The sequence below is a fragment of the Equus caballus genome, chromosome 1 (assembly GCF_041296265.1).
Source record: "Equus caballus isolate H_3958 breed thoroughbred chromosome 1, TB-T2T, whole genome shotgun sequence".
Classification (NCBI taxonomy): domain Eukaryota; kingdom Metazoa; phylum Chordata; class Mammalia; order Perissodactyla; family Equidae; genus Equus; species Equus caballus.
Genome location: NC_091684.1, coordinates 61,365,262 through 61,387,097, shown reverse-complemented (window position 1 = coordinate 61,387,097; position 21,836 = coordinate 61,365,262). Strand labels below are relative to the sequence as shown.

At 34.8% G+C, this 21,836-nt stretch overlaps 1 protein-coding gene and 1 pseudogene across 4 annotated transcripts in view; both read left to right on the top strand.

The window, feature by feature from the left end:
• The window catches only part of MICU1 (mitochondrial calcium uptake 1), a 280,172-nt gene that overhangs the window by 24,118 nt on the left and 234,218 nt on the right, over positions 1 to 21,836 (top strand). The gene's annotated exons all lie outside the window — the stretch shown is intronic.
• On the top strand, positions 19,788 to 19,894 carry LOC111769783 (U2 spliceosomal RNA; annotated as a pseudogene).

The following is a 21,836-nucleotide window of genomic DNA, read 5'->3' as shown; positions in this document are numbered from 1 at the left end:
AAGATTGTTGCTGAGCTAACATCTGTGCCAATCTTTTTCTGTTTTATGTGGGATGCCGCCACAGCATTGCTTGATGAGCAGTACTAGGTTGGTGCCCAGGATCCAAACCTGTGAACCCTGGGCCACAGAAGCAGAGCACATGAACTTAACCACTACGCCACCAGGCTGGCTCCCAAGGTGGTATTATTTTAATATTTTATTTTTTAAGAGCATCTTGTTTTGAATTTGGGCAGGATAATCCTGGCCTCTTCTCATAGCCACCATCAGGATTTTAGTATACTCACATTCTCTTGTAGTGATTATATACATATCAGGAAAATACCAGTGGTTATTCTCTGTTTATGGATACATTTGGTTAAACTGATCTATAGGGTTTAGTAGAGACAGCTTAAGAAGATATTTTGAAAGATGAACATTAAGTAGTTCCTTTACCTGTCTTACTCCAGTGTTCCATGTATGTTTTTTATTTTGTTAGCTCCTCTATTGTTTGTACAAAATATGGATATGATTAAATAATAGTATTAGCCTCTCTTAATACTATAAGTAAGTTCTGGTTAGTTTTCCATATATCTTACAGTTTTTCTCAACAAGGTTCCTTATCTGAACCACAGAACAAAGAAAATTATTTCAGTGATTATTTTCTCAATTCTCCTCCTATTGGTACAAAACTACTACTGTGCTGGATGTATAGGAGAAAAGTTAATTCATTGCCCATTGGATGCCTTAATTCTCTCATGAAACACCTGTTGATAAAGTCTGCAAGAAGTCAGTAACTATGCTTTGTTGTTAACTCCCCACCATTTCTACATAGAGATAAAGTAGATTGCCACTGATGAAAGAGTGCAAGTAGGATGGATTGTGGGAATTTTTATCTATTTTATCCTGTTTGGAGAAATATTGTGAGTAGTCATAGGTGTAATTGAGTATTTCCTCAAGGAATATAAAACAAATAGTCATTGTGATTGAATCTAGGTAACTGATGTTTACAAATGGAAAAAGTCTTACAGTAGGAAATTTTTTTTTAATTAGCAGATTACTTTTTTTAGCAGCTTTATGTGCAGAGAAAAATTTGAATGACACAGAGTTCCCTTATACCCCTTAACTCTGTCCCCCAGTTTTCCGTATTTTTTTTATTAAGATTATGATAGTTTACAACCTTCTGAAATTTCAGTTGTACATTATTGTCATTCATGTTGTATGTACATCCCTTCACCCTTTGTGCCCTACCCCCTTTCCCCTGGTAACCACCAATCAGTTCTCTTTGTCTATATGTTAACTTCCACCTATGAGTGGAGTCATACAGAGTTCATCTTTCTCTGTCTGGCTTATTTCACTTAACATAATACCCTCAAAGTCCATCCATGTTGTTGTGAATGGAACGATTTTGTCCTTTTTTATGGCTGAGTAGTATTCCATTGTATATATATATGCACCATATCTTCTTTATCCAGTCATCTGTTGATGGGCACTTAGGTTGCTTCCACGTCTTGGCTATTGTAAATAATGCTGCGATGAACATAGGGGTGCATGGGACTTTTGGAATTGCTGATTTCAGGTTCTTAGGACAGATACCCAGTAGTGGGATGGCTGGGTCATAAGGTATTTCTATTTTTAACTTTTTGAGAAGTCTCCATACTATTTTCCATAGTGTCTGCACCAGTTTGCATTCCCACCAACAGTGTATGAGGGTTCCTTTTTCTCCACAACCTCTCCAACATTTGTCACTCTTGGTTTTGGATATTTTTGTCATTCTAACAGGTGTAAGGTGATATCTTAGTGTAGTTTTGATTTGCATTTCCCTCATGATTAGTGATGATGAGCATCTTTTCATGTGTCTGTTGGCCATCTGTATATCTTCTTTGGAGAAATGTCTGTTCATGTCCCCTGCCCATTTTCAGTTTTCCCTATTTTTAACATCTTGCATTAGTGTGATATATTTATTACAATCGATGAGCCAATATTGATACATTATTAACTAAAGTCTTTAGTTTACCTTAGGGTTCACTCTATGTGTTGTATACTCTGTCTTTTTCTTTTTTTATTATGGTGAAAAACACATAAAATTAAATTTATCATCTTAACCATTTTTAAGTGTACAGTTCAGTAGTGTTAAGTATATTCACATATATATATTTTCAAAAGTCTCTATAGGAAAGAGAGCTGACCAGTGGTAGTATAGGAGATCATCTTTTTTAGAAATTTGTGCATCTTCCTTGAGTTTGACTAGGTCTTTGTGACCTGGTCTTTGTGTCTACTGTGTGGGTATGGTTAAAGATAGCAAAATGTTTAATGCTCCTGTAGAAGGAACAAGGGCATTGGTTTTGTGATGGTAGTGGTTAGAAAGGTGGAAGAAGTGGTGGTTTACGTTGGTATGGATCAGATAACATTATTAGCCATTTCCCCAGATTCTGCCAATATTTCTGCTTATCATCTTGGCATTATTCCTCCAAATACTGCTCTTATCTTAGATGTGTATGGTCTTATAAAATTGGAATGACAGGCATGATATAGTCCCCAGGTAGCTCTCTATACTTGGATTTGACACAGGGAGGAATATAGAGCTTCAGCCTTAAGAAGAGTTCTCATACTTTCAACAAAGTGGGGTATAGAGGGAACATGCCTCAACTTAATAAAAGCCATATATGACAAGCTCACAGCTAACGTCGTACTCAGTGTGGAAAAGCTGAAAATTTTTCCTCTAAGATCAGGAACAAGACAAGGATGCCCACCTAGCCAGAGCAATTAGGCAAGACAAAGAAATAAAAGGCATCCAAATCGGAAAGAAAGAAGTAAAACTGTCACAATTTGCAGATGATGTGATATTATACATAGCAAACTCTAAGACTTCACCAAAAAAGTAGTATAACTAGTAAATGAATTCAGCAAAGTTGCTGGATACAAAATCAATATACAAAAGTCTGTTGTGTTTCTATACACTAATATGAACTATCAGAAAGATAAATTAAGAAAAAATCCCATTTATGATTGTACAAAAAAGAATAAAATACCTAGGAATAAATTTAATCAAGGAGCTGAAAGACCTGTACACTGAAAACTGTAAGACTTTAATGAAAGAAATTGAAGAAGACACAAATAAATGGAAAGATATTCTATGCTCGTGGATTAAAAAAATTAATATTGTTAAAACATCCATACTACTCAAAGCAATTTAAAGATTCAGTGCAATCCCTATCAAAATTTCAATTGCATTTTTCACAGAAATAGAGCAAACAATCCTAAAATTTTTATGGAACCACAAAAGACCCCAAATAGCTAAAGAAATCTTGAGAAAGAAGGACAAAGCTGGAAACATCATGGTCCCTGATTTCAAACTATATTACAAAGCTATAGTAATCAAAACAGTATGATATTGGCATAAAAACAGGCACATAGATCAAAGGGACAGAATAGAGATCCCAAAAATAAGCCCACACATATATAGTCAATTGATTTACAGCAAAGAAGCCAAGAATATACAATGGGGAAAGGATAGTCTCTTCAATAAATGGTGTTTGGAAAACTGGACAGCTACATGCAAAAGAAGGAACATACCATACCCAAAAATTAACTCAAAAAGGATTAAAGACTTAAATGTAAGATGTGAAACCGTAAAACTCCTAGAAGAAAACAGGAACGGTAAGCTCCTTGACATCAGTTTTGGTGATGACTTTTTGGATCTGACTATGGAAGCAAAGGCAACAAGAGCAAAAATAAATAAATGGGACTACATGAAGCTAAAAAGCTTCTGCACAGCAAAGGAAACCATCAACAAAATGAAAAGTCAGCCTATGGAATGGGAGAAAATATTTGCAAAGCGTGTATCTGATAAAGAGTTAATATCCAAAATATATAAAGAACTCATACAACTCAATAGCAAAAAACTCCAAAACAATCTGATTTAAAAATGGGCAGAAGATCTGAATAGATGTTTTTCCAAAGAAAATATACAGATGACTAACAAATATGTGAAAAGGTGCTCAGCATCACTAATCATCAGGGAAATGCAAATCAAAATCACAATGAGATATCACCTCACACGTTAGAATGGCTATCATCAAAAAGAGAAGAAATAACACATGTTGGCAAGGATGTGGAGAAAAGAGAACCGCTCTGCACTGTTGGTTGGGAATGGAAATTGGTGCAGCCACCATGGAAAACAGTATGGAGATTCTTCGGAATATTAAAAATAGAACTACCATAAGATCCAGCAGTCTTAATTCTGGGTATATTTACAGAGGAAATGAATTCAGTATCCTGAAGCCATATCTGCCTCCTGTGTTGCACAATTGCTGCAGATTGTTTTCAGCAAATGCCCTGGGGATAGGAATATTTGCACTGAGTGAGCTCTGAATTAGATAAAGAGAAGACTTAAGTGGAGCTTTTCAGTGAGCTGCCAGGCAGATCAAATAATTATCTGGGGAATGGGGCTTTTGGGTTGCTCCAAACCTGTTCTTACCCCTCCAGTGACAGTTGGGCTTTTGTTTTTTATAGTTATCATAGTTTTGAAGTTGTTTATTTTTAAGGCTACTTTGGAGTTGGGGGTGAGATGAGGGTAAATTAAAACTCCATAAAGCTTAATGTAAAAGTTGCTAGGAAAATAGATCTTAAATGTTCTCATCACAAGAAAAAAAAATTTGTAACTATGTGTGGTGATGGATGTTAACTATAAATAATGGTGCCTAAAGACTTGGTCAACACAGGGTTGCCACAAAACTTCAATTTGTAAAAAACAAAATTATCTGCGAAGCACAATAAAGGAAAGTGTAATATGCCTGTATCAGGATCCACTGGATGCATGTGAAGCAGTGATCAGGGTAAAATGCACAGAACTTAATACTTCTATCAGTTAGAATTGAAAGAATGAAAATATATGAATTAAATTCTAGGCTGAAAAAAAGAAAGAACAATCAAATCAAAAGACAGTACAAGGAAAGGAATAATAAAGATAAAATCATAAATAAGTAAGGTAGAGAAGAGAAAAGCAGTACAATTTATAAATTAAAGTCCTGTTTTTTAAAAAAATAATTAGCCAACTTAATCAAGAAAAAAGAGGGAGGGTGCATAAATATACAAACGGAAATAACTTTTGAAACTGAAGAAATTTTAAATGTCATGAGACTACTTTGCAGATCTCTATGCAAATAAATTTGAAAATCTAGGTAAAGTAGAAATTACCTAGAGGAAATAAAGATGAACAAAATTGACCTCATTAGGGTTATAAAGCTTAAATAGGCAAATTCACATAGAGAAAGTCATTACTGAACTACTCCATAAAAAAGCCTAAGGCCCTCAGGTCTTCAAAGGGAAATTCTAACAAGCTTTCAAAGAGTAAATAGTCCCAAACATTCAAAATGAATCAAAACTTCTCAAATCCTTTTACAAAGCAAGTATAAGAATGACACCTAACCCTGATAAAATACAGTACAAAAAGAAAAAACCACATAGCAAAGTCACTAATGAACATTGTTGAAAAATATGAAATTAGAGATCTGCAAACAGAATCTAATAGCACATTAAAAAAATAAAACATAATAAAGTAGGATGTATTCCAGAAATAAAAGATTTTTTCAAAATTAGGAGTAGTGTTAATAACATACACCACATTAACAGATCTAAGGGGAAAAAAATCACATAATCATCTTCCATAGATGCTGAAAAAGACTTCAAAATTCACTCCCCACTCCTTCAACACATGATGTAAGGACAATTGAATAGCCATGTGCAAAAAGATGAACCTTGACTCTGACTGCAAAGCATATATAAAAATTTACTTGAAATGGATCATAGACCTAAAAGTAAAACATAAAATCATAAAACTTATGTAAGGAAAGAGGAAAATATTAGTGACCTCACTTTTGGCAAACATTTCTTGAATACAACACCAGAACAAATGACAGCAAAATGAACAAAGTATAAAAGAAAAAGACGATAAATTGGATTAGATGAAAATTAAAATCTTTTGCTCTTAAAAGACAATGTTGCAAAATTAAACGATGAGCCACAGACTGGGAGAAAGTATTTGCAAAACATCTGTCTGACAAAGGACTTTTTACAGAATATATAAAGAACTTTTATAACTTGATAAGAAAAACCCAATTTTTAAAAAAATGGACAAAAGGCTTACAATAGACACTTTTCCATAAAAGATAAATGAATGGCAAATAAATAAAAGAAAGGTGTCACTTAAACCTGAATAAAAGAAAAAGACATGAAAAGGGGCTCAACACCAGGCATGAGTGAAATGCAAACTAAAACCAAAATGAGATGCCAATACACACCCACGTGAAGGGCAAAAATTTACAGCTCTGAACATATGAACTGTTGGTGAGCATATGGAGCAACTAGGACTCTCATACACTGCTGGTGGGAGGGTAAAATGGTACAACCATTTTGGTAAACAGTTTGGCAGTTTCTCAAAATGTTAAACAGAGTTAACATATGACCCAGACATTCTACTCTTAGTTAATGCCCAAAAGAAATGAACACATATGTTCTCACAAAAACCTGTATGCAAATTGTTGACAGCAGCTTTATTTATAATAACCCGAAACTGGAAATAATCCAAAGGTTCATCAATAGGTGAATGGATAAACAAATTGTGGTATATCCATACAGTAGAATACTATCCAACAAGAAAAAAGAAGTGAATTTTGATACATACAAAACATGGAAATATTTCACAATAATTATTTTGAGCAGGAGATCAAAAAAGAGTACATTCAGTATGATTCCTTTCATTTAAAATTTTAGGAAATTCCAAGCAATTTATAGTGACAGAAAGCAAAACAGTGGTTTCTTAGGGCTAGAGGCAAAGAAATGGACTGCAAAGGAGCACAAGGAAACTTTTTGGGGCAACAAGAATGTTATCTTGATCATGGAGATGGTTTCATGTACGTATACATATGTCAAAACTCACCAAATTGCACACTTGAACATTTGCACTTTATTGTGTGTCACTTATACCTAAATAAAGCCGTTTTTTAAAAAAATTATCACCTAACACACTGATGAATAAAACAAAACATGAAAGAGAACAGAAGTTGAGGCTACTTTCATAATATGATAAAGTGAATATATTTTAGTCCTAAAGCCAGTGTCTTCTTTAATGGGGAAATATCAGAGGCATTTCGACTAAGAATAGGAACAATACAAGAATATCCACTATTTCCGGTACTGTTCATCGCAGTACAATAGAAATTAATGCGATTAGATAAGAAAATGCAATTACTCATAAGAATTGGTAGAGAAGAAGTAAAATTATTTCTGTTTGGAAATGATATGATAGACTATCTGGAAAGAGCACAGTTTCCCAGATCATGGCACTATTGACATTTTGGTGACATAAATCTTTTTTTTTTTTAAGATTTAATTTTTCCTTTTTCTCCCCCAAGCCCCCTGGTACAAAGTTGCGTATTTTTAGTTGTGGGTCCTTTTAGTTGTGGCATGTGGTATGCCGCCTCAGCATGGCTTGAGGAGCAGTGCCATGTCTGTGCCCAGGATCTGAACTGGCGAAACCCTGGGCCGCTGAAGCGGAGTGCACGAACTTAACCACTCGGCCATGCAGCCAGCCCCAAGGGGGACATAAATTTTGATTTAGGGGACTGTCTTATTCCTTATAGGATGCTTAACAGCCTGGCTTTTACACTCTAGGTGCCACTAGCAGCTTCCTCATCCACTTACGAAAACCAAAAATGTCTCCAGACATTAACAAATGTCCTTAGGAGGTAAAATCAGCCTAGGTTGAGAATCACTGACTTCAACGATTAATGATAAAACTAACTCAAACAATAAAAAATTCACTAAGGCAGCAGGTCATGAAATTAACATACAGAAATCAATAGCCTTCATATACACAAACAATAACCAGTTAAAGGACCTAATGATAGCACAAACCTCAATTATAATAGCAATAAAGAAGATTAAACAGGAATAAACAAGAAGTATGCAAAAAGTAAATGAGGAAAACCTTAAAACAACTTCTGAAGACCCAAATAGAGGCTTTCCATTTGACTTACATAAGGCAACCAAATATAATGAATGTGCTAGTTCTAAGTTAATTTATAAATTTAACATAATCTCCATAAAAATACCAATATGCTTTATTTGTTATGACGTTAGACAAGTTTATTTGGAAAACAAACAGGGAAAACAGCCAGAAAAAATTGAAAAATGAAAGCTTAAGAGGATGGGGATGGAGACTAGCCCTGTAGCACACTCAAACGTATGATAAGGCCTTATAATTAAAGACTGGGGCTCTCTGCTTTGGTAGTTATGAATACAAAGTAGCCCAATGGACTAGAGTAGAAAGACCAGAAACAGACCCAAGATGTATGAGATTTAATATATGATAAAAACCACAGGGTAAAGATGGGCTTTTTAAAATAGCAGCTTGAGATATAATTCACATACCATAAAACTTATCCTCTTAAAAGCATCATTCAGAGAAGCACTTCTAGAATGGTGGGGTAAGGACCTCTGAAAATCTACTTCTCCATAAAAACAAGGAGAATGCTGGCAGAAATTGTCAAAATTCACTTTTTCAGAACTCTAGAAATTAACCAAAGGCTTCCAACAACTCAACCAGCACTTATTCAAGAAAAAGGGCTCAATCTTGGTGATAACATCAAGCTTTTTTATTTTTTTGACATTTTTCATCTCTTTTTATTGAGATATACTTGATATATAACGTTGTTAGTTTCAGGTATACAAGATAATGATTTATTATTTATATATAGTGTGAAATGATCATCACTATTTCAAACTTTTTCATTATTATTACATTTGCTATGGTGGTCTGTGATCAGTGATATGTGATGTTACTTTTGTAATTGATTTGGGACACCACAAACTGTGCCTATATAAGACGGCAAACTTGATGCATGTTGTGTGTGTTCTGACTGCTCCACTGACTGGCTGTTCTCCCATACCTCTTCCTCTCCTCAGGCTGTTCCCCATCCTTCTCCCTTTCCTATTCCCTGAGACACAATAATATTGAAATTAGGCCAACTAATAACTCTACAGTGGCCTTTAAGTATTCCAATGACAGGAAGAGTCACACATCTCTCACTTTAAATCAAAAATGAGAAATTATTAAGCTTAGTGAGGAAGGCATGTTAGAAACCAAGATAGGGAGAAAGCTAGGCCTCTTGTGCCAAACAGTTAGCTAAGTTTTGTGAATGCAAAGGAAAAGTTCTTGAAGGAAACTAAAAATGCTACTTCTGTGAACACACAAATGATAAGAAAGCGAATCAGCCTTATTGCTGATATGGAGAAAATTTTAGTGGTCTGGATAGAAGATTAAACCAGCCACAGCATTCCCTTAAGCCAAAGCCTAGTCCAGAGCAAGGCCCTAACTCTCTTCAATTCTGTAAAGGCTGAGAGAGGTGAGGAGCTGCAGAAGAAAAGTTTGAAGCTAGCAGAGGTTGGTTCACGAGGTTTAAGGAAAGAAGCCATCTCCATAACATGAAAGTGCAAGGCGATGTAGAAGCTGCAGCAGGTTATCCAGAAGATCCAGCTGAGGTAATTAACGAAGGTGACTAAACTAAACATCAGATTTTCAATGTAGACAAAACAGTCTTATATTGGAAGAAGATGCCATCTAGAACTTTGATAGCTAGAGAGGAGAAGTCAGTGCCTGGCTTCAAAGCTTCCAAGGACAGGCTGACTCTCTTGTTAGGGGCTAATATAACTGATGACTTTCAGTTGAACCCAATGCGTATTTACCATTCTGAAAATCCTAGAGCACTTAAGAATTACACTAAATCTCCTCTGCCTGTGCTCTGTAAATGGAACAACAAAGCCTGGATGACAGCACATGTGTTTATAACATGGTTTACTGAATATTTTAAGCCCACTCTTGAGACCTGCTCAGGAAAAAAGATTTCTTTCAAAATGTTATTGCTCCTTGACAAAGCACCTGGTCACTAAGAGCCCTGATGGAGATGTACAGTGAGATTAATGTTGTTTTCATGCCTGGTAACACAAGATCCACTTGGAAAACCTTTTGGAAAGGATTCACTGTTCTAGATGCCATTAAGAACATTTATGATTCATGGGAAGAGGTCAAAATATCACCATTAACAGGGGTTTGGAAGAAGTTGATTCCAACCCTCATGAATGACTTTGAGGGGATCAAGACTTCAGTGGAGGAAATAACTGCAGATGTGGTGGAAATAGCAAGAGAACTAGAATTAGAAGAGGAACCTAAAGATGTGGCTGAATTGCTGCAGTCTCATGATAAAACTTTAGCAGATTAGGAGTTCCTTCTTATGGATGAGCAAAGAAAGTGGTTTCTTGAGATGTAATTTACTCCTGGTGAAGATGCTGTGAAGATTGTTGCAATGACAACAAAGGATTTAGACTATTACATAAACTTAGTTGATAAGGCTGTGGCAAGGTTTAAGAGGATTGACTCCAATTTTGAAAGAAGCTCTACTGTGGGTAAAATGCTATCTAATAGCATTGCCTGCTACAGAGAAATCGTTTGTGAAAGGAAGAGTCAATCAATGTGGCACACTTCACTGTTGTCTTATTTTAAGAAATTGCCACAGCTGCCCCAGCCTTCAGCAACCACCACCCTGATCAGTCAGCAGCTGTCAACATCAAGGCAAGACCCTCCCTCAGCAAAAAGACTATGACTCACTGAAGGCTCAGATGATGGTTAGCGTTTTTTTAGCCATAAAGTATTTTTAAAATTAAAGTATGTACATTGTTTATTATGACATAATTCTAGTGTACACTTAATAGACTACAGTATAGTGTAAACATAGCTCTTACATGCACTGGCAAATGAAAAAATTCATGTGACTTGCTTAAATGCGATATTCACTTTATTGTGGTGGTCTGGAACCAAACCCGTGATATCTCCGAGGTATGCCTATAATTAGTGTCTTCATTATCATTTTTAAAGTAAATTCTTTTTCCAATTAAGGTATAATTGATACATATATTACTTTCAGGTGTACAACATAATGATTCGATATTTGTATACGCTGCAAAATGATTACTGCAATAAGTCTAGTTAACATCCCTCACCACACAGTTACAAATTTTTTTTCTTGTGATGAGAACTTTCAAGATCTACTCTCTTAGCAACTTTCAAATATACAATACAATGTTATTAACTATAGTCACCATGCTGTATGTTGCATCTCTAGGACCTATTTATCACTGGAATGTTATAGCTTTTGACTACCTTTACCCATTTGCCCACCTCCCACCTCTGACAACCACCAATCTGGTCTCTATCTTTTTTTTTTTTTTTGAGATTCCACATATAAGTGAGATCATACAATATTTGTCTCTCTCTGACATATTTCACTTAGCATAATGCTCTCAAGGTCCATCCATGTTGTCACAAATGGGAAGATTGCCTTCTTTTTTATGGCTGAATAATATTCTAGTATATATACGTGCCACATTTTCTATATCCATTCAGTCATCAGTGAACACTTAGGTAGCTTCCATGTTTTGGCTATTGTAAATAACGCTGCAGTGAATGTGGAAGTGCAGATATCTTTTCAAGTTACTGCTTTCATTTCATATAAATAGCCAGAAATGGAATTGTTGGATCGTATGGTAGTTCTATTTTAAATTTTTTTTTTTTTTTTGAGGAAGATTAGCCCTGAACTAACATCTACTGCCAATCCTCTTTTTGCTGAGGAAGGCTGGCCCTGAGCTAACATCTGTGCCCATTTTCCTCTACTTTATATGTGGACGCCTACCACAGCATGGCTTGCCAAGCAGTTCCATGTCTGCACCTGGGATCTGAACCAGCGAACCCCAGGCCCCCAAAGTGGAATGTGCACACTTAACTGCTGCGCCACCTGGCTGGCCCCTATTTTTAATTTTTTGAGGAACTTCCATGCTGTTTTCCATAGTTGCTGTTCCAGTTTACATTCCCACTTAAAGTAAGTTCTCTAATTTCAGTTTATATTTCCTCCTTTCTCCAAGTGTTAATAGTTGTTTTCTTTTTATTTGTAGGTGGTAGGACCTTTTTGTTGTTGTTATTAATGTCTAGTTTATTGTATTGTTTTTAGAAAGTGTTTGTTTTATTTCTGCTTTTATGTTTTCTTGTGACCTAATATTGATCTATTTTTGTTAAAGATTTATGGGCACTTCAGAAAAAGGTGTATCCTCTGTTACCTGTGTGTGTTGTTTGGTGTGTAGCCCATAAGATATACCTTACTAACTATGTTGCTTAGGTTGTTTTCCTCTAGAAATTACAAGTTTTGAAAACAACCTTTTCAAATCACATGCCCTTTTAATTTTAAGTCCCTTTTCTGTAGTCCTTACTCTCATCTAGCCAGACACTTTTTTTTTAAGTATTTTTCAGGCTTAGTGTGGACTTAGATCACTTCGTGTATCTTAAGATCAACCTTAGACCCTATTGCTAGTTCTTTTCTTTGCTCTTCCTGTTACTCTTTCTCCATTGGCCTTTTCCCACCGCAAAGCCTTGAGGCAGAGCAGGGTCAGGGAGGAGCACACAAGGTAAAACAGTGGGATTTGGTACTTTTTTTCTTTTCACTTAGTATTATTTTGAAGTTTAGGCATTCTGTCTTCAAGTTAAGCTGAGGATGTGGTTTTCATGCAGTTATTTTCCTCTTGTTGTTCTGCATTGTTTTTCAAGAAAATGTTGGGAGACAGGGACATAGGCGTCTGCTGTTGTCTTCATTGACCCCTGTTTGTTGTCTTTAAATCACATATACATCATAGCAAACCTTAACCTAACACTTTATACTTTGGTTTGAACATAAAGATTAAAGTTTATATTCTGTGGAAATTTAGGTTTAGAAAATCCTAAGTGAATAATTAAATATTGGTTAAATAGCTCCTTATTGGATTAACCTTATAATAAGAGTTGTTTAAACAGAGACATTTTAACTGAAATTTTATATTATATACTAAGATTTTGTGACTGCTGATGTTACTACAAAATATAGCAAAGTGACCATAAAATCTTTAAGTCTTAAATAGGGCTTGAAATTGAAATATGTCTTAGTTCTGGTTAGAAAAATTAACGTAAAGTAAAGCTGTTTTGGGGAAAAGGAAAGTGAAAAATGGTTTTCCATCTTGAGACTATTCCTCTTCCTCCTCACTTTTATGTACCCTGACCTTTGCCTTGGACAAGTCAGTACTTTTTTGGCACTAATTTCTTTTGGAGCAGTGCTTAAATTTTCCTTGTTAATAGGTGATTTTTTTTCATTCTTTAGTTTTCTAATGGTTCTTCAGTAAATTAACAGTATTTATTAACCATTAAAACTCTATAGCTACCTAATTTCTAAGATTTGAATTGAAAGTTGGAGATGTTGTTTTATGGAAATCTTAAATATTGAAAGCTTACTCATGATCTGAACACATTAGCACATCTTAGAGGTTTTAGAAAATTTATATTGGTCATCATTCTTTCTGTAGTTTCCTGGATGGTTTGTTTGTTTTTGTTTTAAATAGAGTGTTTCTTTGGTTAATTCATTTTTTCTTTTCCTTCTTCACACTTTGTTTTTCTGTACAGTTATTTGAGAAGGGAAATTGCCACTCTTCACTTCTCATTCTTCCTCCTTCAGACATAAGTTCCAGGTTTTATTATTGCAGTAAAAAGACTCTGTGGTGCGTGTTTGTGTTTGTATTTGTGTGTTTTGAGAATGTGAACAATGGAGATCCTTGATGGATGAAGGAATGTTTCACAGAGTATCAGAAGGTTAAGTACTATAGGATATTGACCTGCTTTTTCCATAGTATCTTCATTTAGCAAGAATATGTACAAAAGTTCAGTGTCAAACCTAACATTTCTGTGAGATGGTTCTTGTTCCTACAGTTATCATTTTTTACTGTTAGAGACATTTATGACTTAAATTAACTTTACATTCTCATCCAGATCATTTAAAATAGGTTTTTCTCTGCTGTTGGAAAACACTCACTTCTCAGAACAGAGTTAGCTGCAGTGTGAGTTTTCCTCATTTGTTGTCAGTTATATCACTTTGACATATGAAAATGCATCTGTTCTAGACGTGAGCGTTAATCTCTACTGTATTTTGGCAGTCATCCTGGTGTCTTCAATGCAGAACTTTCAATATGATTCATTTCATCTAAGAAGAAATATGTAGAGATATTTTAAAAATTATTTGGCATAATTAAAATCTAATATGTTTTTGCATTTTTAGAAGCACCATAGTTGTACAGTAAAGATTATATTTCCGATAGCATATTTCATTCCTCAAATAAAATGACAAAGCAATAAAATGGTAAAGGCCTCTAAGATAATGCATTCAGCTCTTTTGTAAAGAATGCTTAGCTTTTTCCTACCCTAAGTAAATCTTCCTTGGAGCCTTTCTTGAGCCTTTTTCACTTCCCAACCTAATGTAATTTTTCCTTCTTTTAGTTCCCTGTTAATATGTTTTCATAGCCCTCACTTTTTTCCTGCCTTACATTATGGTTATTTGAGTAGTTATTTTATGTCTACTGCCTCGTTATAAGGTGTTTGTGGCCAGAGACTGTGTCTTGCTCATCTTTGTGTCTCTTTCAGTGCCCTCGCAATACCTTGCTCAATAAACAGCTAATGACTTGAATGAAGTAATGGCAATTGGATATCTTGGATTATGTGAAACTTGCTTAAACCAGTGAGGCTAATGTAGGATGTTATCTCATGAATAACTATTTAGGATGCCTTTCCTCTTCCAAAAAGTCCAAAATACCTCTACATTTTGTTTTTCTGAAATGAACTCTTAAATCCAGAAAGGATTTAGAAATGAGTACCACCTCTGCCCTGCATCTCCTAGAATACAGTCCCAGAGAGGATAGGACTTTTCTGGTCATATAGCTGGCTAGTAGTAGAGCTAGAAAGAGAACCTAAGTTTTCTGTACCTACTCTAGTGTATTTGAACAGTAATACTTGTTATAACTCTTAGTAATAACTTCAAATTCATTAATTGGCACTGAGGATACTAAGAAGCCTAAAACATACTTTTTGTATTTTTAGATTTGCAATCTCCTTGGAAAGTTGACAGGTATACATTAAAATGATTTAATAATCAAGGTACCATAATAGTGGTACAGAATGTTAATTCTACAGGAATTTAGAGGAAGAAATCAAGAGTGTAATGAGTTTACATAACTTTTATAGATGAGGGGGGATTTCATTTGGGCCTCAGGAAGGGCTGGTCTGAGGAATAGTATGGAAATAGTTTGTTATATTAAGACATGCATTTAGAAACAATGATAAAACCAAGCCAGAAACTTGACTATCCTTATTTCCAGTCTAATAGCCTACCTATTATATAGTCATCATATGTATAATTATTTAGGATTATTCAATTTACTATTTTTCTATTTAAATCAATAAACATTTGAATGTGTTTAATGCCTAAAGTATTATATTAATCTTTGTGTGTTGTTTTAGACATAGTACTCATGTTTCAGCTTTCATGCAGGTAGATAAGCCCAGTTAAGTGAGCTCTATGGGTGTATAAACTCTATGAAATCAATTATGAAAATATATGAATTATAATAATTTTTGTAGTCTGCACAGGGAATAACTTGGCCGCCTAATCTCAGGCTCCTTAAATCTGCCCTTAGAAGTTCATAAATCTTAAATAGAGTATAGCAGATTCTCATTTATTCCTGGTATTTATTCTCCTGGGTTCGTGGTGACTACTGTTTTAATAGGTTGCACGTGTTTTGGGGACAACACACATCCTTTGCCAAGAAGCAGCATTGCAAATATCAGTGAAATAAATACACTTGTTTATGTTTGCACTACTGCCTAGTGTATGTTTAACAAGTTGTTCTAGGTTGTAGCTTTACTAAAATAGGTTAAGAAAAAGTGCATTCATTTGTGTTGTGAAACAGAGGTAGTTATGTCACTATACTTCAGTTGAGTTGGGCATGCTGTAATTTTTAGTATGGATTTTGGTATGTTGTTTACCATTACAACTCATTCAGAATTTCAGTTGTCTTTTTTTTTTTTTCTCTTTGCTTAAATATGATGCCAGAATGATGTGTAATCTTGTTTTCCAGTATTGTGTGAAGATGAAACACTTGTGGGATATTTTTGAGAACTTTGTTACTGTTTGGATTAAATCATTCTTTTCAGTAACGTAATGATGGATCATCTATTGAAGTATTTTGAAAGTATAACCAGCCCTTAGAAAGCAAAATCTTGGATGGAAAAATTCTTCCCAGTTAGATCTGGTGGAGCTCAGTCAGATTGAATTGGAAGAGTGTTGAAATGGTTTGGATTAAGAAAGTTTTAGCCTTTTTAAAAAATTGTTTAATAAAAACAACGTTTTACTTAAAAATAGCATTGGATGGAATAGCATTAATATTACATCTGACCTAAACATTATTTTTTATGTAAAAGAAATCTAGATGGAGATAATGCTCCTTTTTTACAAGGAAGATAAGATGCAGCCTCAGGGCTGGGAATATGACTAGAACAAAAGAAAAATACAGCTTAATATACTGATAGCCCTCCAAACAACAATGATGAACTTTTGTAAAGTAAAGCTTATCAAACTTATTTATTATAGAGAATATACAAATTAAATTAAATGTCATTTTTTTATCCATCATATAAAGGGAAAAGATTGATAATAGCAAATACGAGGAAAGGAGTACACTCATACACTGCTAGTGGGTGTGTAAATTGGAATGTCAATATTGAAGGGTAATTTGGCAGTATCTAGCAAGTTAAAAATGATTACACTCCTTTTTTTTTTTTTCGTGAGGAAGATTTGCTCTAAGCTAACGTCTATTGCCAATCTTCCTTCCCCGCTCTCCCTCTTTGAGGAAGCTCAGCCCTGAGCTAACATCTGTGCCTATCTTCCTCTAGTTTTGTATGTAGGATGCCTCCACAGTATGGCTGATGAGCTGGAGTAGGTCTGTGCCAGGATCTGAACCTGTGAACTCGGTCCACTGAAGCAGAGAGGGCAGAACTTTAACAACTCAGCTGTGGGGCAGGCCCCATGATTACGCTGCTTTTAACCCAGCAGTTTCAGTTGTAGATATCTGCCCCACAGGTATACTTGAGTAAAAATGAATTAAAAAATGCACAGCAAAAAAAGTTTCTCCAGCTGTGTTTGTAATAGCAAAGTATGGAAGTAATCTTACTGTATTAATTGTCAAATTGTTAAATTGTGAAACAGTCATACAATGAAGTACTCTGTAGTGGTTAAAAAGAAAGAGGTAGATCCATATATCCCTTGATGGAATGATTTTATGTTGTATTGTTTTTAAAAATTGCAAATGCATGTGTATGATTCTGTTATATAAAAAATGTAAAGCATCCCAAACACCAAATATGTGCATATACTTATGTATACATTATTATTGTTATTTTTATGTAAACATATTATAATATTTATATTTATATGTAAACAGAACAATTTCAGGAAAGACACATTCAGACTTGTTTCTGAGGTTACTTCTAGAGAGAGTGGTGGAATTTCAGACGTATGAAAAAGAAGACATAGTTTATGTACTTCTGCACAACCTTTTCAACAATAGAAATGCATTCTTATATTAGTATTTGTAACAAAAATGCAAGTAGTCTCGCCTATTTCCAGCAAATCAATATTTCTATCGTTTTCCCTTCTTTAGACTCTTCATTTATTGTCTTTCCCTAACTCAGTTACACCAGGCCTGAAGAAAAGTGAGTGTAATTCTGTGATTTTGTTCAGTGACTCTGGCCACACAAAACTTTTTGGAAATTAACACTGGCACCTGTTCCAAGGGGAGAAGTTTAAATGAAATGGGAAGGCAGAGGGGCAAGATGTCACCATGGTCCAAGGTCTAACACTTGAAGCTTGAAATTCCCCAAACTGGATTTTATCAGTGCCTTGGAATTGATAGAATTCAGAGAAGCTTCTTTAGGCTGACTAATATCATGAGAGGTTAAAATTATAAACTAAATTGCCAATTTATTAATTTTTTATGAGAAATATAGCTGGCACGAGAACTAGAAACTCCCGTCTTCTGATCAGCATGTTCTCTCTTTGAAGGCAATCTACATAGGAAGCCGAATTATAATAAAGTTACTTAGTGAACATGGAAGTAGAATAAAGGAGAGTTAAGTACATGATTCAGATACTTAATGGCTGAGGTTCTGATGGCCTATACTGAATCCAGTTCTATGGTTAGTAAATAGCTGCCACAGGGATGAATATGGTGAATCCTTGTGGGCACCCCAGATAGTGCTGATTTTACAATGTAGTTCTCAGAGAGCAACTGTATTTCCAGGTTCATAGAGTGTACTGAGCCATCACCTGCATATACTAGCTATGCCACATGCTGTATTAGATTCTGGAAATACAGATATAAAGGACACTCAGTTCTTGTTTTCTCAAGCTCTTAGTTCATGTAAACTAAACACTTCGGAACCTTGAAGTTCTTTTAAGTGAGGTCTAAGTTAAGTGAGGCCAAATTTAGGTAGATCTCAGAAATTTATTTTGGTGTGTATAATTTCACAGATGTACAAGTATATCAGTAGAGTGTTTTATCAGAAGTGAAATGGCTGGGTCAATGTATGCAGTTTATATGGGTGATTTCGATGGGTATTGCCAAATTGCCCTCCATAGACTCCCCTAATTTATACATTCCTCAACACTGCCATTTTTACAGCATTGCCAACAAGTGTGTTTTCAGACTTTTGGATTTTTGCTAGCTTGCTGAGTGAAAAGCAGTATCTCAGTATAGTTTTAATTTGCATTTACTTATTATGAGTGAGATTAAGTATCTTTTCACTGTTTTCAGAGCCATTTTTACTTCTTTTTCTGTCTTTTTATATTTGTAGCCAACTTCCCGTTGGTTTGTAAAATAATATTCATGATTATAATTTTTAACATTTACATAAATATTAGTTTTATTTACATAAATATTAAGTATAAATATTTAATAATTAATATTTACATTGTATTATGTTATTACACCATGGTTTAGCTTTCTGTAGTTGGGCATTTGATCTCCTTTTGGAGTGTGGCTATTATATTTATTTTGCTGAGAACAGTTCTTAAAAAGTTTTTTCCTTTTTAGATGATTTATTTTAAAATCAAGAGTTCTAGGATCTATTGTAGGTGTTTGACTAATTAGCTATGAATAAAGCACTTATCTGGATCTCCATTCCTTCATCTGTAAAATAAAGATGTTGAATTAAATGATTTCCTGGTTCTGTGACCTTTTTGAAATTTACCAAAAGCAATACATTAAGCTTAATAGTCTTAATGTAATAGATACAGAAACATAATAATGATATACTGTTACAGGTTAAAAAAAAACAACTTGTTCTGTTTCTTGTTGGGTACATAATGCTTTTCTTTGGTAACAAAATTATCTTTCATTTGTCTCCTTTGACTTTTTCTTGCTTAGAAATACCTCTTCATCTTTTTTCAATTCATATTAAAGCTATTTTTTACAGGCATGCCTTTTTTTGAGGGGTGGGAGACTATTAGGGAAGAAAAATACACTGCTTTTTATTTTATTTATTCTACGTAATGCATGTGCACGTTAATCTTCCTTATTGTATAACTACTGCCACTTGGCCTGCTTAGTTTTCCTGACTCAATTGGAAAGCTGATCTCCTTAAATCTGTTTAAATGGTCTCTCTTCAAAAATTAACACATTCAACTAGTTACACTGTTTCTTCACTACAAAGATAGGGATTAAATTATAGTAGAGCCTGTTCTCAGTGTTTTTTTTTTTTTCCTATTTATTTGGCATCTATGAAAATTCCACTAGAGAAGATGAGTAAACACATCTTTTGCTGTGTGTTTTGGGGAATGAGATTAAAACTAGTGGTGATCGCTTCTCGGCCTTTTGGCTAAGATCAAGTGTAGTATCTATTCTTATCAGTTTAAAACTAGTGGTGAAATGAGATGTAGACAGTAACATTTGAATTACAACATCAAAATGTAAGTGGAATGTTAGTGAAAATCAGAACTTCCAGAGTTTAAAATCCACTAGAGTCATAGCATAGAGACATGGATTCTCAAAACTAGTAAATCTTGAAAGATGCTATGCTTTTAGTCCCTCCACCTAAGGGAAATAGACTAGATTTTGTCATACAACTTTTCACCAGCGATATGAGAGCATTAAAGAGATAAAAGAAATCCTAAAGCTCATCTAGGCATTTCTCTCACTTTATCAATGGTTACATGCTTCCCTAAGGAGGGAGATGAGCTTCCTTTCTGCACAACTGTTTAGTAGTAGAGTTGAGACTAGATCTTGAGTCATTGGGTTCCTAATCCATTTCACTTTCTATCATACTAGTTAGTGTTGTTATTTTGAATTCTTTCCCTGTTTTATCTTCCACATCTCCTCTGCAGTTAGATAGTGATATGTGTTGGACACCGATATCCGATGGTTTTGTTTCTCTTTGGAAATTTTTAAATTTTATTTTTGGTTTCTATTTATTTTGGTTTCTTACCTAGGCACTCATCACCCAGTACCCAGGTTATTAGTTGCCTTCTGGCTGTACTCACTACCTCCCTATTAGCTCTCTCTGCCTTTGGTTCTTTGCAGTTTATTCCATTCACTGCTGGTAGATAGACTGATATTCTTTAAACAATGTTTTCATCATGTTCTTTTCCTATTTAAGGACTTCAGTGACTTCCTATTGTGTATGTGATCAGAATTCTCAGTTCAGCATTCAAAGAGCTTCTCAAGAGATTGTGGCTTACCTATTTGATCCTATGTCTGTTTATTCTCTATGTCTGATCAGATGTTGTAAACTCCCAGCCTTACACACCCCTTGCCTGTTCCAGCTTTTGAATTGGTTATGTTGTCTTTCACATTAAAAACTTCTGAGTGCCCCCTTCTTTCTGTTGTCAGTGATGAATAATGTTTTCTCCAGCTATATATGTTTTAATTGTGCTCATTTTTGTTATAGACAAAAGCGATGCTATGTATGTGAATGCACTTGTGAGTTTAAAAAATGTTAATTTAAGAATGAATCAGAAGTTGACACACAGGAAGAAAATATAATGGACAGTCTCCTTGGTGCTGGATTTTGCTAGAGTATGTGCAATAAAATGACATGATTTCTGGGATTGGGGAGGGATGTAACAGTTGTGTTGCTGAACTGAAGCTTAAGTCATAGGAAATAGGAGAAAAATTATTTCCCCACTTTGTTTATAAGAGTAGGACTTTGAAATTGGACCTAAGTTGAATGAAGGAGGCTAGGAGAAAGGTTTACTTAAGAGATTATAGGTATAGATCCCAGGGTAGAGGCAGTAACTGGCTGCATGATGTTAGGAGACAACTAAGTAGTCTAACTAGCCTTGAACCCAAGCAATAAAAGACAGTTTTCTTAGTATATTGGGGCTGAGAGGTACACTTACATGTTAGGAGACAGTACCTGTATAATTTGTACCTTGACGTTTTTCATGTGAAAGTAAAATAGTTAAATATTTTAAGCACCTATAATGTAACAGGCCCTGTGCTAGACTATGCATTTATAAAGAGGAAGAAAATAATTTTGGCCCTGAAGGAAGCTCAGAGCCAAGTGAGGGAGGCAAACTTATATATGAATGAATATTTTAATTGCCATAAGAAGATATGTAAAAAATGTGAGATAATTTAAATTAGGAAGCAGTGAACTATGCTTTGAGAAAGTCAAAGGAGAGGTGCATGGATACTTTGTGTGATTTGAGTGAATTGCCCCTACAAAAAGTCATGTAACTAGGAATGAATGCCTCTTTCTTTTTCAGTCTGCCTGATTGAATAAAAGAATGAGGGACTATACTCTGGCCTTAAGATCGTTGTCTAGAGGAAAAAAATTGTTTTCCATTAATTCTCTGTATAGAGGTGCCAGAAATGATCCTAAGTTTTTTGGGGTATCCTTGACATTT